At 39.8% G+C, this 18,437-nt stretch overlaps 1 protein-coding gene across 2 annotated transcripts in view; it reads right to left on the reverse strand.

The window, feature by feature from the left end:
- ATP6V1D (ATPase H+ transporting V1 subunit D) overlaps nt 1-18,437 on the reverse strand; it is a 51,600-nt gene that overhangs the window by 23,932 nt on the left and 9,231 nt on the right. The window lies entirely within an intron of this gene.

The following is an 18,437-nucleotide window of genomic DNA, read 5'->3' on the forward strand; positions in this document are numbered from 1 at the left end:
AAAGGAGAAAGACTAATGGAGGAAATTATGACTGAAAATTTCCCAACTCTTATGAAAGACTAAAAATTACAGATCCAAGAAGTGCAGCATACCCCAAACAGAATAGATCCACACAGACATACTCCAAGATACTTGCTAATAAGAATGTCCGATGTCAAAAGAGAAAGAAAGAATTTTGAAAGCAGCAAGAGAAAAGCAATCCATCACATACAGGGAAGCCGAATAAGACTATGCGTAGATTCCTCAGAAACCATGGACGCGAGAACACAGTGGTATGATATATTTAAGCTTCTAGAAGAGAAAAACTGCCAACCAAGAATCCAGCAAAACTGTCCTTCAACAGTGAGGGGGAAGAGCAGTGCACCAGTGGCTCACTGGCAGAATCCTCACATGCTGTGTGGGAGACCCGGGTTCAACTCCAGGAGCCTGCCCGTACCAAAAAAAAAAGGGGGAAATGAAACATTTTCAGACAAAAAATTCACTGAGAGAATTTGTGACCAAGGGACCATCTCAGCAAGAAATACTAAAGGGAGCACTGGAGGCAGATAGGAAAAGACAGGAGAGAGAGGTGTGGAGAAGAGCACAGAAATGAAGAATATCAGCAATGGTAAAAGAAGAAAAAAATTAGATATGACACATAAAATCCAAAAGGCAAAATGGTTGAAGAAAGTACTGCCCTTAGAGTAATGACACTAAATGTTAATGGATTAAGCTCCCAAATCAAAAGACACAGATTGGCAGAGTTGATTAAAAAACAGGACCCAACACTGCCTGACTTTAAGGAATATTATGAAGCCACACTGGTCAAAACAGCATGGTACTGGCATAAAGATAGATATATTGACCAATGGAATCGAATAGAGTGCTCAGATATAGACCCTCTCATCTATGTACATTTGATCTTTGATAAGGCAGTCAAGCCAACTCATTTGGGACAGAACAGTCTCTTCAATAAATGTACCTAGAGAACTGGATATCTATATGCAAAAGAATGAAAGAGGACCCGTATCTCACACCCTGTACAAAAGTTAACTCAAAATGGATCACAGATCTAAACGTTAGGTCTAAGACCATAAAACAGAGGAAAATATAGGGAGATATCTTATGAATCTTATAATTGGAGGCAGTTTTATGGATCCTACACCTAAAGAGCACTGAAGAAAGAAATAAATAAATGGGAGCTCCTCAAAATTAAACACTTTTGTGCATCAAAGAACTTCATCAAGAAAGTAGAAAGACAGCCTACACAATGGGAGACAATATTTGGAAATGACATATCAGATAAAGGTCTAGTATCCAGAATTTATAAAGAGATTGTTCAACTCAACAACAAAAAGACCGCCAACCCAATTACAAAATGGGAAAAAGACTTGAACAGATACTTCTCAGAAGAGGAAATACAAATGGCCAAAAGGCACATGAAGAGATGCTCAATGTCCCTGGCCATTAGAGAAATGCAAATCAAAACCACAATGAGATATCATCTCACACCCACCAGAATGGCCATTATCAACAAAACAGAAAATGATAAGTGCTGGAGAGGATGTGGAGAAAGAGGCACACTTATTCACTGTTGGTGGGAATGTCAAATGGTACAACCACTGTGGAAGGCAGTTTGGCAGTTCCTCAAAAAGCTGAATATAGAATTGCCATATGACCCAGCAATACCATTGCTAGGTATCTACTCAGAGGACTTAAGGGCAAAGACACAAATGGACATTTGCACACCAATGTTTATAGCAGCATTATTTACAATTGCAAGGAGATGGAAACAGCCAAAATGTCCATCAACAGACGAGTGGCTAAACAAACTGTGCTATATACATACGATGGAATATTATGCAGCTCTAAAACAGAATAAACTTATGAAGTATGTAACAACATGGATGGACCTTGAGAACATTATGCTGAGTGAGACTAGCCAAAAACTAAAGGACAAATACTGTATGGTCTCACTGATATGAACTGACATTAGTGAATAAACTTGGAACATGTCGTTGGTAACAGAGACCATCAGGAGACAGAAATAGGGTAAGATAGTGGGTAATTGGAGCTGAAGGGATGCAGACTGTGCAACAGGACTGGATACAAAAACTCAGAAATGGACAGCACAATACTACCTAACTGTAATGTAATTATGTTAAAACACTGAATGAAGCTGCATGTGAGAAGAATAGAGGGAGGAGGGCTGGGGACATAAATGAAATCAGAAAGAAAGATAAATGTTAAAGATCGAGATGGTATAATCTAGGAATGCCTAGAGTGTATAATAATAGTGAAATGTACAATGTACAAATTTAAAAAATGTTTTGGCATGAGGAAGAACAAAGGAATGTCATTATTGCAGGGTGCTGAAAATAGATGATAATTAATACTTCAAAATGTCACCTTATGGGCGAGACTAAAGCAAAAAATGTTTATTTGTTACAAAATTTGGATTTTGACTAGAGCATTTCCTAATATAACTCATGTAGATAGTTTGATTGAATGTCATAAGTACTTGGAATCTCAGGTAGCACATGAGATTTTGTTGGTTTGTCCAGAGTGATCCCCTGATGAATCCCAGAATGATTTGATCAGTGACTGGAAAAGTATTTGCAAGCCCCCTTCGGGGAATGGTGAGAGCGGGGAGAAATTCAACTTCCCCAAGTTGAATTCTTGATATTCTCACAAGCAGTGTGGACAACCAAAGCTATAGGCTGAGCCCCCAGTCTTGGGGTGTGTTCACATGAAACTTAACCCCACAAAGGATAGGTTAAGTCTACTCAAAATTTAAGCCTAAGAGTCACCCCAAGAGAGCCTCTTTTGTTGCACAGATGTGGCCCCTCCCTCCAGCCAAAATGCTGAGCAATCTCACCACCCTCCCCCGTCTGCATGGGACATGACTCCCAGGGGTGTGGACCTTCCTGGCAATGTGGGACAAAGATCCTGGAATGAGCTGAGACTCAGCATCAAGGGACTGAGAAAAACCCTAGAATGAGCTGAGAATTAACATCAAGGGACTGAGAGAAACTTCTCGACCAAAAGGGGGAAGGGTGAAATGAGACAAAATGTCAATGGCTGAGAGATTCAAACAGAATTGAGAGGTTATCCTGGAAGTTATTCTTACACATTAAGTAGATATCACCTGTTGTTCAGGATGTAGTGGAGAGGCTGGAGGGAATTGCCTGAAAATGTAGTGCTGTGTTCCAGTAGCCACGTTTCTTGATGATGATTGAACAATGATATAGCTTTCACCATGAGACTCTGTGAATGTGAAAACCTTATGTCTGATGCTCCTTTTAGCTACTATATCAACAGAAGAGTAGAACATATGGAATAAAAATAAATAATAGGGGGAACAAATGTTAAATTCAGTTTGAAATAGTGGTAAATGAAAGCGAGGAGTAAGGGGTATGGTACGTATAGTTTTGTTTTTTTTTTCTCTATTATCATTTTATTTCTTTTTCCGTTGTCTTTTTATTTCTTTTTCTAAATCGATGCAAATGTACTAAGAAATGATGAATATGCAACTATGTGATGATATTAAGAATTACTGATTATATATGTAGAATGGAATGATTTCTAAATGTTTTAATTTTTTTAATTAATAAAAAAAAAAAATGGGCAAAGACATGAACAGACACTTCTCAGAAGAAGAAATTCAATGGCTAAAAGGCCAAGAAAAGATGCTCACCTTCCCTGGCTATTAGGAAAATGCAAATCAAAACCACAATGAGATACCATCTCACACCCACCAGAATGGCCATTATCAATCAAACAGAAAAACAAGTGCTGGAGAGGATGTGGACAAAGAGGCATACTTATCCGCTCTTGGTGGCAATGTAAAATGGTACAACCAGTGTGAAAGGCAGTTTGGCGGTTCCTCAGGAGCTAAATACAGAACTGCCATATGATCCAGCAATACCATTGCCAGATATCTATTCAGAGGATATGAGCGCAAGGACACAAACACACATTTGCACACCAACGTTTATAGCAACATTATTTACAATTGCCAAGAGATGAAAACAGCCCAAATGTCCATCAACAAATGAGTGGCTAAACAAGCTGTGGTACATACATATGATGGAATATTACACAGCTGTGAGACAGAATAGTCACGAAGCATGTAACAACGTGGATGGATCTTGACGACATTAAGCTGAGTGAGATTAGCCAGAAACAAAAGGACAAATGTATGGTCTCACTGATATGAACTAACATTAATGAGTGAACTTGGAGAATTTCAGTTAAGAAGAGAGGTTATCAGGAGATAGAGATAGGGTAGAGACTGGGTAATTGGAGCTGGAGGGATACAGATGATGCATAAGGACAGAGTGTAAAAATTCAGAAAAGGATAGCATGATACTACCTGATTGTAGCACACTAATTTAAGTACACTAAATGAAGCTAAATATGAGAATGAAGCATATTGAATCTGAGCATCTTTTGTTGCTCAGATGTGGCTTCTCTGTGTCAACAAGGCAAGGAAACTCACTACCCAACCCCTCTCTATGTGGGACAAGACCCCCAGGGGTGTAAACCTCCCTGGCAACGTGGGACAGAGATCCTAGAATGAGCGGGAATCAGCATGATGGGATTGAGAAAACCTTCATGACCAAAAGTGGGGAAGAGAGAAATGAGACAAAATAAAGTGTCAGTGGCTGAGAGATTTCAAACACAGTCAAGAGTATCCTGGATGTTATTCTTACACATTATACAGCTGTCACCTTTTTATTTTATGGTGCATTAGAGTAGCTAGAGGGAAGTGCCTTGTTCTAGTGTGCTAGCTGCTGGAATGCAACACACCAGAGACAGATTGGCTTTTAATAAAAGGGGATTTATTTCATTAGTTCTTCAGAGTAAAGGCAGCTAACTTTCAACTGAGGTTCTTTCTTACATGGGAAGGCACAGGGTGATCTCAGCTGGCCTTTTCTCCAGGCCTGTGGGTTCCAACTTTCCCCAGGGTGATTTCTTTCTGCATCTCCAAAGGCCTGGGCTGAGCTGCTTGGGCTGTGCTACATTGAGTCTCTCATTTAAGTACCAGCCAATTAAATTAAACATCGTTCATTGCAGCAGGCATGCCTCCTAGCCAACTACAGATGTAATCAACAACAGATGAGGTTCACATGCCATTGGCTCATGTCCACAGCAATAAACTAAGCACATTCACCTAGCCAAGTTGACACCTGAATCTAACTACCACATGCATGAACTGCAGAGCTGTGTTCCAGTAGCCATATTTCTTGAAGATGATTGTACAATGATATCACTTTTGCAATATGACTGTGTGATTGTGAAAACCTTCAGTCTGATGCTCCTTTTGTCTACAGTATGGATTAGTAAAAAATATGGATAAAAAATAAACAATAGGGGAACAAAGGTTAAAATAAATTTAGTAGACTGAAATACTAGTGATCAATGAAAGGGAGTGTTGAAGGGTATGGCATGTATGAGTTTTTTCTTTTTTCTTTCTTTTTCTGGAGAGATGCAAATGTTCAAAAAAATGATCATGGTGATGAATACACAACTATGTATGGTACTGTGAACCACTGATTTTAACCATGTCAAGTATGTTCATATGTCAAGAATGATTGTATGTGAAGAATGTTGGTATGTAGGTTCATTGTTCATCTTAAAAAAAAGGATCTAGTAATAGGAGGTACGTTCTTAAACTTTATACATAAAGCACAAGCAATAAATGAAAAAAATAGATAAATGGGAAATCCTTAAGATTAAGAGCTTCGGGCGGGCCATGGTGGCTCAGCAGGCAAGGATGCTTGTCTCCCGTGCCAGAGGGTTCGATTCCCAGTGCCTGCCCACGTAAAAAAAAAAAAAAAAAAAGATTAAGAGCTTCTGTGAGAATGACAGAGGGAGAAGGGCTATGGGCACATATGAAACCAGAAGGAAAGACAGAAGATAAAGACTGAGATGGTATAATTTAGGGATGCCTAGAGTGTACAATGATGGTGATTAAATGTACAAATTAAGAAATGTTTTTTACGTGAGGAAGAACAAAAGAATGTCAGCATGGCAGAGTGCTGAAAATAGATGGTCATTCACATTTTGGAACTTCGACTTCTGAGTGAGACTAAAGGGAGAAACGCTTATTTGGTGCAAAATTTATTGTCTGACTAGTATATTTCCTGGTTTAACTTGTATCTAAATTTAATTGAACACCATAAGTACACGGAACCTTGAATAGGGCATGAGATTTTGCTGGTTTGTCCAAGTTGGCGTGATGCCCCCAATAAATCCCAGAGTGATCTGAACAGTGAATAGAGAAGCATTTGCAAAATCCCCTTGGGGGAATGGGGAGAGTGAGCGAAGGATTTGGCTTCGCCATTTGGAGAGTTCCTAAGGTTCTCACAGGCAGTAGGGACAGCGAGGATAGTGGCCAGGGCCTTGATCTTGGGGTTTGCCCCTATGAAGCGTATTCCTGCAAAGGACAGGCTAAGCCTACTTAGAAATTGGCCTGGGAGTCACCTCCAGAGGGTGTCTTTCATTGCTCGGATGAGGCCTCTCTCTCTAGACCAAAACAGCAAGCGAGCTCCCTGCCCTCCCCCTTCCATATGGGACATGACTTCCAGGGTGTGGACCTCCCTGGCAATGTGGCATGGAGATCCTGGGATGAGCTGGGAATTGGCATCAGGGGACTGAGAAAATCTTTTTGACTGGGATGGAGAAGAGAGAAATGAGACAAAATAAAGTGTCAGTGGCTGAGAGATTTCAGAGTCAAGAGGTTATCTTGTAGGTTATTCTTATGTATTATATAGCTATCCCCTTTTTAGTTTGTGGCGTGTTGAAGTGGCTAGAGGGAAGTGCCTGAGACTGTGGAGCTGTGTTGCAGTAGTCATGCTTCTTGAAGGTGATTATATAATGATGTGGCTTTTGAAGTGTGACTGTGTGATTGTGAAAACCTTGTCTGACGCTCCTTTTATCTATGGTAAGGACAGATAAGTAAAAAATATGGATTAAAAAATAAAAAAATAATAAGGGGAACAAAGGTTAAAATAAATTGAGTAGACTGAAATACTAGTGGTCAATGAGAGGGAGGAGTGAGGGATATCGTATGTATGAATTTGTTCTTTATTCTTTTTTATTTCTTTCTCTGGAGTGATGCGAATGTTCAAAAAAACTGATCATGGTGATGAATACATAACTATGTGATGATATTGGGAGCCACTGATGTATACCATGTATAGAATGTTTGTATGTCAAGAAGGCTGGCTTATATGTTTGTTAAAGTTTACAATAAAGATATTATAAAAAATCCATAAAAAAATTAAGAGCTTCTGTGCCTTAAAGGACTCTGTCAAAAAGGTGAAGAGGCAGCCAACTCAATGGGAGAAAATATTTGGAAACCACCTATCAGATAAAGACTTGAGATCCTGTATACATAAAGAAATTATACAGCTCAATAACCAAAGAACAAACAACCCAATTATAAAATGGGCAAATAATTTAAACAGACACTTTTCCAAAGGACAAATACAAATGGCTAAAAAGCACATGCATAGAGATGTTCATTTTCATTAGCTAGAAGGGAAATGCAAATTAAGACAATTGAGTTATTACCTCATACCTTTAAGAAGAGCTGCTATAAAACAGAAAGTTACAAGTACTAGAGAGGATGTGAAGAAACTGGAACACTTATTCATTGTTGGTGCAAATGTATAGCAGTACAGTTGTGGTGGAAAACAGTTTGATGATTCCTCAGAAAACTAAATATTGAGTTGCCCTATGACTCAGCAATACCAAAACTCAATATATACCCAGAAGAGCTGAAAGTAATGACACAAATAGACATTTGCACACTATTCACAACTGCCAAAAGATGGAAACAAACCAAGTGCCTATCAACAGACAAGTGGATAAATAAAATATGGTACATACATATGATGGAATATCATGCAGCAGTAAGACGAAATGCAGTCCTGAAGCATACAACATGGATGATGAACCTTGAGGACATAATGCTGCATGACGTCAGACACAATAGGACAGATACTGTATGGTTTCACTATTACGACTCTGGTAAAGATAATCTCAGAGGCTACACTGTACAATACAACAGACCTAGAAGTACACAGAAACTACAGATGAGAGAAAGGTTACCTGATGAAGTTGAACTTAAATGCAAGGAACTGATAGAAGTGATGGTAGCTAATTAGTAAGGTTGTGAGTAACACTGCCATACTGAAGGTAAATATGATTGAAAGGGGATATACAGTGCCATGTACCCCACTGATTAAATCTACAATTATAAATAAGTTCTCGCATGAACTATTTCAAAGGTTTGATAATAGACAAAGAGTCAATAACAGAAGGGTATAGGGGGCAAACTAAAATTGCATGCTATCACCAATAGTTAACAGAAAGACATCCACATTACTCAGTACAACCAGAGGCAACAAACTGGTAGGGAGAGACAAGTGATAAGGGGTGGCTTTGGCGTGATGGTTGGTAAGGCTTGTTTTTCAGTACTTTGTCTCTCTGGACCAATGAAAATTGTCTAAAATTGAGAGTGCTGCTGATTGTAGAACCAAGTGAGTGAGAATACTGTAAGACATGATTTGTTTATTTTGTAGAATACTGTAAGACATGATTTGTTTATTTTGTACATTATCCATAATGCCCAATAGATGAAGGGAGCCAAAGGGCACAACAAATGAGAAGCAGAATGGCAAACTGTAATGGAACATGGTGCAACTACAAAAAGAAAGGACAGTAAAACTATCACTGTTTGCAGACGATATGATACTATACGTCGAAAACTCGGAAAAATCCACAACAAAACTACTAGAGCTAATAAATGAGTACAGCAGAGTAGCAGGTTACAAGATCAACATTCAAAAATCTGTAGCATTTCTATACACAAGTAATGAACGAGCTGAGGGGGAAATCAAGAAACAAATCCCATTTACAATTGCAACTAAAAGAATAAAATCCCTAGGAATAAATTTAACTAAAGAGACAAAAAACCTATACAAAGAAAACTACAAAAAACTATTAAAAGAAATCACAGAAGACCTAAATAGATGGAAAGGTATACCGTGTTCATGGATTGGAAGAATAAATATAGTTAAGATGTCAATCCTACCTAAATTGATTTACAGATTCAATGCAATACCAATCAAAATCCCAACAACTTACTTTTCAGAAATAGAAAACCCAATAAGCAAATTTATCTAGAAGGGCAGGGTGCCCCGTATTGCTAAAAGTATCTTGAGGGAAAAAAATGAAGCTGGAGGTCTCACGCTGCTGGACTTTAAGACATATTATGAAGCCGCAGTGGTCAAAACAGCATGGTATTGGCATAAAGATAGATATATCGACCAATGGAATCAAATAGAGTGCTCAGATATAGACCCTCTCATCTATGGACATTTGATCTTTGATAAGGCAGTCAAGCCAACTCACCTGGGACAGAACAGTCTCTTCAATAAATGGTGCCTAGAGAACTGGATATCCATATGCAAAAGAATGAAAGAAGACCCGTATCTCACACCCTATACAAAAGTTAACTCAAAATGGATCAAAAATCTAAACATTAGGTCTAAGACCATAAAAGTTAGAGGAAAATGTAGGGAGATATCTTATGAAACTTACAATTGGAGGCGGTTTTATGGACCTTAAACCTAAAGGTTTTAAGGTTTGGGAGCTCCTCAAAATTAAACACTTTTGTGCATCAGAGAACTTCATCAAGAAAGTAGAAAGACAGCCTACACAATGGGAGACAATATTTGGAAACGACACATCAGATAAAGGTCTAGTATCCAGAATTTATAAAGAGATTGTTCAACTCAACAACAAAAAGACAGCCAACCCAATTACAAAATGGGAAAAAGACTTGAACAGATACTTCTCAGAAGAGGAAATACAAATGGCCAAAAGGCACATGAAGAGATGCTCAATGTCCCTGGCCATTAGAGAAATGCAAATCAAAACCACAATGAGATATCATCTCACACCCACCAGAATGGCCATTATCAACAAAACAGAAAATGACAAGTGCTGGAGAGGATGCGGAGAAAGAGGCACACTTATCCACTGTTGGTGGGAATGTCAAATGGTGCTACCACTGTGGAAGGCAGTTTGGCGGTTCCTCAAAAAGCTGAATATAGAATTGTCATATGACCCAGCAATACCATTGCTAGGTATCTACTCAAAGGACTTAAGGGCAAAGACACAAACGGACATTTGCACACCAATGTTTATAGCAGCGTTATTTACAATTGCAAAGAGATGGAAACAGCCGAAATGTCCATCAACAGACGAGTGGCTAAACAAACTGTGGTATATACATACGATAGAATATTATGCAGCTTTAAGACAGAATAAACTTATGAAGCATGTAAAAACATGGATGGACCTAGAGAACATTATGCTGAGTGAGCCTATCCAAAAACTAAAAGACAAATACTGTATGGTCCCACTGATGTGAAACAATATTCGAGAATAAACTTGGAATATGTCATTGGTAACAGAGACCAGCAGGAATTAGAAACAGGGTAAGATAATGGGTAATTGAAGCTGAAGGGATACAGACTGTGCAACAGGACTAGATACAAAAACTCAAAAATGGACAGCACAATAATACCTAATTGTAAAGTAATCATGTTAAAACTCTCAATGAAGCTGCATCTGAGCTATAGGTTTTTTTTTTGTTTGTCTGTCTGTTTGTTTGTTTGTGTCTTTTTTTTTTACTATTATTATTTTTATTTTTTTCTCTATATTAACATTCTATATCTTTTTCTGTTGTTTTGCTAGTTCTTTTCCTAAATCGATGCAAATGTACTAAGAAATCATGATCATGCATCTATGTGATGATGTTAAGAATTACTAATTGCATATGTAGAATGGAATGATTTCTAAATGTTGTGTTAATTTCTTTTTTCCTTTAATTAATAATAATAAAAAAAAAAAGGACATCAAGAGGCACTCAGTGAACTGAATACACCTTCAGAACAATTTGTTGGGCAAAATAAGCCAGAAAAAAAAGAACAAATATGCTAAGGTCACTTTCAGGAAAACACTTATTAAAAAATTGGAGCTTAGACTGTAAGCCCTTATAGTAGGCACACTTAATCTGAAGGTGTAAATGTATTTCTAGATTCTGAGACACTGAGCTATAGGTGTATCAGCAAGTATTGCCCTGGAACTTTGAGCAACTCTGATACCTAAGACTCAGAAACAGAGTGCGACAAATCTGAATGTTAACACAGATATATACAATAACAGTTAAAGTAACCAAAAAAGAGATCAGGCCTCAATTAGAGATAAAACCAAAGCCAATCTGGCTGGGACTAAGGTAAATCAGAATACAGGTTAAAAGATAATAATGTATGTACTCTAGACCTTCACCTACTATCTGAGACCAAAGACAGAGAAGTTTATTATGTCTAGAACCTAAATTTTCTGTAACACACCATCTAAATCATCCTGTCTGGATAGCTCATTTAAACAACCCAAACTTCTGGAGTCCAGTAGGGGAACAAGGCCTTGTAATTCTGTATAGCTTAATATAATAACAGGATATACCTCAGACAATGGTGGGCTGATAATTAAAATACTAGTAGAGTCCCCTAAGGATCTGATGGGGAAAAAAAAAAACATATAGAACTATTAAACTTTTCCATCTGGGAAACCCCAGGTACCCTCTCAATCATTGGAGACTCCCCCCAAAACAGGCCAAGTCCTTGGTTTTGAGGTTTGCCCTTATGAAACTTACTTCTGTAGTGGAGAAGCTAACTTACCTATAACAAGGCCTAAGAAATGCTTCCAGGAAACCTCTTTTGTTGTTCAAATGTGGCCTCTCTCTCTAAGCCCAACTCTGCAATGAAAATCATTACCCTACTACATGGGACATGTCATTCAGTGTTGAAAGTCTCCCTTACACTGTGGGGTGTGACTCCCAGAGATGAGTCTGGCCTTGGCAAGGTGGGATTGACAATGCCTTTCCAACCAAAAAGGGAGAAAAGAAGTACAATAAAATAAGGCATCTGTTGCTAAGAGAAATCAAATAGAGTCAAAAAGCTATTCTGGAGGCTACTCTAATGTTAGTTTCAGTCAGATAGTGCTTATTGCCATGGTTTGCTAACCCCCAACCAACATCATTCCTGTTGATGCTAAGAATGCTTAGGGCTTGAGCTGAGACTCCAGAAAAGTTCATGCACCAAGTTTGCTTTCTTGGAACCTAAGCCAGGTAGGTCCTGAAACCCAGAGGCACCAATCTCTTCAATATTAGAAATTAATAGCTTCCGGGTCAAGATGGCGGCTTAACAACGTCTGCATTTTAGTTCATCCTCCAGAACAACTACTAAATAACCAGGAACAGTACAGAACAGCTCCCGGAGCCACGACAGTGACTACAAAGACAGCGTACCCCAGTTTGGACCAGCTGCGAGCACCCCCCAGAACCATGAGTTCCCAAAGCGGTGTGGCCAGCACCCCTACCCCACAGGCTGCTTCCCAGAGGGGAAAGGAAAGGACTTTACCAGCAGCAGGGACTGGGCACAATCAAACGCCAATTGTGGAACTAATTCACAAATTCTGACTACTAAAAATAGGCCCCCAGCTTAGGTGAACCTGATCAAAGTGGAGGTTGCTCATTTTTGCCCCAGTGCCAAGGGGACAGGACTGGCAGAAAAAGGGGGGAAAAAAAAAAGAAGGAAACAGAGGTTTTTGTGGCTGTGTATCTACAAAGGCTTGACTGCCTCTGGATACAGTGGCAGGACTTTTCAGGCTGCAACTGCCCCAGGCATACGCAGAAGTGAGCTGTTTGGGGGGTTCTGAAGCTTGTGACTTCCCCAGGGGAGGGGTGGAACCCCACCCAGGTGAAATCCCTCCATCAAGGAATTCAGACACCAGGGCTTGTTAATTTGAAGCCATTAAAACCAGCCTACGGAGAGGGGCCAAGATGGCGGCTTAATAAGGTACGGGCGTCTTAGTTCCTCCTCCAGAGCAACTACTAGGTGAACAGAAACAGTGCAGAACAGCTCCCGGGGCCGTGGCAGGGAATAGACACACAGCGTACCCCAGTCTGGACTGGCTAGACTGACTGCGAGACTCTGCTGCAGTGAGATCCCCGAGCGGCACGCGCTTCCCCGAGCCGCGGCAGCTGGCGGCCAGAGCTCCTCCCTCCCGCCTTCCCGGGCCAGCTGAGAGTCTCGGAGGGGCAAGTTTCCCAAGCCGCGTCAGCCGGCGCCCCTCTTTTGCGGGCGGCTTCCTGGACTGGCTACAAGTCTCGGATCAGAGGGCTACCCAAGCCGCGGTGGCCGGCAACCGGCGCTCCTCCCCCGCGGGTGGCTTTCTGGTCTGGTGGCGAGTTCCCCAGGCCGCGGCAGCCGGCAACCGGTGCCCCTCCCCTACAAGCGGCTTCCTGTTCCGGTGGTGAGTTCCCCGGGCTATGGCGGCTGGCGACCGGCACCCCTCCAGGGAGAGGAGGGAACTTCCGACAGTGGCAGGGACTGGGTCCAACCAAACACCAATAGTGGCATTAATAAAGGAGCCACAGGGTCACCTCAAGCCACGGCAGATGGCACCCCCACCACGCGCGGCCCCCCGGACGAACTGAGAGAATTGGATCGGAAATCCCCAGGCCACGGAGAACAGTGACCAGGGGGATCCCTTCCAAACACGTGACTCCCGGGTTGGACTGGGAACGGTTCACTCTCCTGGGCCGTGGCGGCTGGCGCCCTCCCGCCACGCTTGGCACCCCAGGCCGACTAGGAAATTCGGACGGGCGCTATCCCGGGCTGCGGAGGCCGGCGACCCTCCACGCTTTCGGATCCCCAGGCCGGTTGGCACTCTTCCAAGCCACTTCGGCTGGCGAACCTCCCGCACGGCGAGAGTTTTCCAAAGTTAAAGGACCCACAGCACCTTTTACTGGTGGGGCCCGCAGACAAATGTGTGCCACGAACGCCACCTACTGGGCAGGATAAGAAAAACAGAACCCAGAGATTTCACAGAAAAATCTTCCAACCTGTTGGGTCCAACACCCAGGGAAATCTGACTAAATGCCCAGACGCCAGCAGAAGATAACGGATCACGCTCAGAAGATTGAAAACATGGCCCAGTCAAAGGAACAAACCAATAGTTCAAATGAGATACAGGAGCTGAGACAACTAATGCTGAATATACGAACAGAAATGGAAAACCTCTTCAAAAACGAAATCGATAAATTGAGGGAGGACATGAAGAAGACATGGGCTGAACAAAAAGAAAAAATAGAAAAACTGAAAAACAAATCACAGAACTTATGGAAGTGAAGGATAAAGTAGAAAAAATGGAAAAAACAATGGATACCTACAATGATAGATTTAAAGAGACAGAAGATAGAATTAGTGATTTGGAGGATGGAACATCTGAATTCCAAAAACAAACAGAAATTATCGGGAAAAGAATGGAAAAATTTGAACAGGGTATCAGGGAACACAAGGACAATATGAACCGCACAAATATACATGTTGTGGGTGTCCCAGAAGGAGAAGAGAAGGGAAAAGGAGGAGAAAAACTAATGGAAGAAATTATCACTGAAAATTTCCCAACTCTTATGAAAGACCTAAAATTACAGATCCAAGAAGTGCAGCGCACCCCAAAGAGATTAGACCCAAATAGGCGTTCTCCAAGACACTTACTAGTTAGAATGTCAGAGGTCAAAGAGAAAGAGAGGATCTTGAAAGCAGCAAGAGAAAAACAATCCATCACATACAAGGGAAACCCAATAAGACTATGTGTAGATTTCTCAGCAGAAACCATGGAAGCTAGAAGACAGTGGGATAATATATTTAAATTACTAAAAGAGAAAAACTGTCAACCAAGACCCCTATATCCAGCAAAATTGTCCTTCAAAAATGAGGGAGAAATTAAAACATTCTCAGACAGTTAAAAGAGACAAAGAAGGACACTATATACTAATAAAAGGAACAATTAAACAAGAAGACATAACAATCATAAATATTTACGCACCGAACCAGAATGCCCCAAAATACGTGAGGAATAAACTGCAAAAACTGAAAAGGGAAATAGACTCATATACCATAATATTGGAGACTTCAATTCACCACTCTCATCATTGGACAGAACATCTAGACAGTGGATCAATAAAGAAATAGAGAATCTGAATATTACTATAAATGAGCTAGACTTAACAGACATTTATAGGACATTAAATTCCACAACAGCAGGATACACCTTTTTCTCAAGTGCTCATGGATCATTCTCAAAGATAGACCATATGCTGGGTCACAAAGCAAGTCTTAACAAATTTAAAAAGATTGAAATCATACACAACACTTTCTCAAATCATAAAGGAATGAAGTTGGAAATCAATAAAAGGCCGAGAGCCAGAAAATTCACAAATACGTGGAGGCTCAACAACACACTCTTAAACAACGAGTGGGTCAGAGAAGAAATTGCAAGAGAAATTAGTAAATACCTCGAGGCAAATGAAAATGAAAACACAACATATCAAAACTTATGGAACGCAGAAAAGGCAGTGCTAAGAGGGAAATTTATTGCCCTAAATGCCTATATCAGAAAAGAAGAAAAGGAAAAAATGCAGGAATTAACTGTCCACTTGGAAGAACTGGAGAAAGAACAGCAAACTAATCCCAAAGCAAACAAATGGAAAGAAATAACAAAGATTAGAGCAGAAATAAATGAAATTGAAAACATGAAAACAATAGAGAAAATCAATAAGACCAGAAGTTGGTTCTATGAGAAAATCAATAAGGCTGATGGGCCCTTAGCAAGACAGAGAAAAAGAAGAAGAGAGAGGACGCAAATAAATAAGATCAGAAATGGAAGAGGAGACATAACTACTGACCTCACAGAAATAAAGGAGGTAATAACAGGATACTATGAACAACTTTACGCTAATAAATAGAACAATTTAGATGAAATGGACGGGTTCCTGGAAAGACATGAACAACCAACTTTGACTCAAGAAGACATAGATGACCTCAACAAACCAATTACAAGTAAAGAAATTGAATTAGTCATTCAAAAGCTTCCTAAAAAGAAAAGTCCGGGACCAGGCGGCTTCACATGTGAATTCTATCAAACATTCCAGAAAGAATTAGTACCAACTCTCCTCAAACTCTTCAAAAACATCAAAGTGGAGGTAAAGCTACCTAATTCATTCTATGAAGCCAACATCACCCTCATACCAAAACCAGGCAAAGATATTACAAAAAAAGAAAACTACAGACCAATCTCTCTAATGAATATAGATGCAAAAATCCTCAATAAAATTCTAGCAAATCGTATCCAACAACACATTAAAAGAATTATACATCATGACCAAGTAGGATTCATCCCAGGTATGCAAGGATGGTTCAACATAAGAAAATCAATTAATGTAATACACCATATCAACAAATCAAAGCAGAAAAATCACATGATCATCTCAATTGATGCAGAGAAGGCATTTGACAAGATTCAACATCCTTTCCTGTTGAAAACACTTCAAAAGATAGGAATACAAGGGAACTTCCTTAAAATGACAGAGGGAATATATGAAAAACCCACAGCTAATATCATCCTCAATGGGGAAAAATTGAAAACTTTCCCCCTAAGATCAGGAACAAGACAAGGATGTCCACTATCACCACTATTATTCAACATCGTGTTGGAGGTTCTAGCCAGAGCAATTAGACAAGAAAAAGAAATACAAGGCATCAAAATTGGAAAGGAAGAAGTAAAACTATCACTGTTTGCAGACGATATGATACTATACGTCGAAAACCCGGAAAAATCCACAACAAAACTACTAGAGCTAATAAATAAGTACAGCAGAGTAGCAGGTTACAAGATCAGCATTCAAAAATCTGTAGCATTTCTATACACTAGTAATGAACGAGCTGAGGGGGAAATCAAGAAACAAATCCCATTTACAATTGCAACTAAAAGAATAAAATACCTAGGAATAAATTTAACTAAAGAGACAAAAAACCTATACAAAGAAAACTACAAAAAACTGTTAAAAGAAATCACAGAAGACCTAAATAGATGGAAGGGCATACCGTGTTCATGGATTGGAAGGCTAAATATAGTTAAGATGTCAATCCTACCTAAATTGATTTACAAATTCAATGCAATACCAATCAAAATCCCAACAACTTATTTTTCAGAAATAGAAAAACCAATAAGCAAATTTATCTGGAAGGGCAGGGTGCCCCGAATTGCTAAAAACATCTTGAGGAAAAAAAACGAAGCTGGAGGTCTCGCGCTGCCTGACTTTAAGGCATATTATGAAGCCACAGTGGTCAAAACAGCATGGTATTGGCATAAAGATAGATATATCGACCAATGGAATCGAATAGAGTACTCAGATATAGACCCTCTCATCTATGGACATTTGATCTTTGATAAGGCAGTCAAACCAACTCACCTGGGACAGAACAGTCTCTTCAATAAATGGTGCCTAGAGAACTGGATATCCATATGCAAAAGAATGAAAGAAGACCCATCTCTCACACCCTATACAAAAGTTAACTCAAAATGGATCAAAGATCTAAACATTAGGTCTAAGAACATAAAACAGTTAGAGGAAAATGTTGGGAGATATCTTATGAATCTTACAACTGGAGGTGGTTTTATGGACCTTAAACCTAAAGCAAGAACACTGAAGAAGGAAATAAATAAATGGGAGCTCCTCAAAATTAAACACTTTTGTGCATCAAAGAACTTCATCAAGAAAGTAGAAAGACAGCCTACACAATGGGAGACAATATTTGGAAATGATATATCAGATAAAGGTCTAGTATCCAGAATTTATAAAGAGATTGTTCATCTCAACAACAAAAAGACAGCCAACCCAATTACAAAATGGGAAAAAGACTTGAACAGACACCTATCAGAAGAGGAAATACAAATGGCCAAAAGGCACATGAAGAGATGCTCAATGTCCCTGGCCATTAGAGAAATGCAAATCAAAACCACAATGAGATATCATCTCACACCCACCAGAATGGCCATTATCAACAAAACAGAAAATGACAAGTGCTGGAGAGGATGCGGAGAAAGAGGCATACTTATCCACTGTTGGTGGGAATGTCAAATGGTGCAACCACTGTGGAAGGCAGTTTGGCGGTTCCTCAAAAAGCTGAATATAGAATTGCCATACGACCCAGCAATACCATTGCTGGGAATCTACTCAAAGGACTTAAGGGAAAAGACACAAATGGACATTTGCACACCAAAGTTTATAGCAGCGTTATTTACAATTGCAAAGAGATGGAAACAGCCGAAATCTCCATCAACAGAAGAGTGGCTAAACAAACCGTGGTATATACATACGATGGAATACTATGCAGCTTTAAGACAGGATAAACTTATGAAGCATGTAATAACGTGGATGGACCTAGAGAACATTATGCTGAGTGAGTCTAGCCAAAAACTAAAGGACAAATACTGTATGGTCCCACTGATGTGAACAGACATTCGAG

The sequence above is a fragment of the Tamandua tetradactyla genome, chromosome 12, assembly GCF_023851605.1.
Source record: "Tamandua tetradactyla isolate mTamTet1 chromosome 12, mTamTet1.pri, whole genome shotgun sequence".
Classification (NCBI taxonomy): domain Eukaryota; kingdom Metazoa; phylum Chordata; class Mammalia; order Pilosa; family Myrmecophagidae; genus Tamandua; species Tamandua tetradactyla.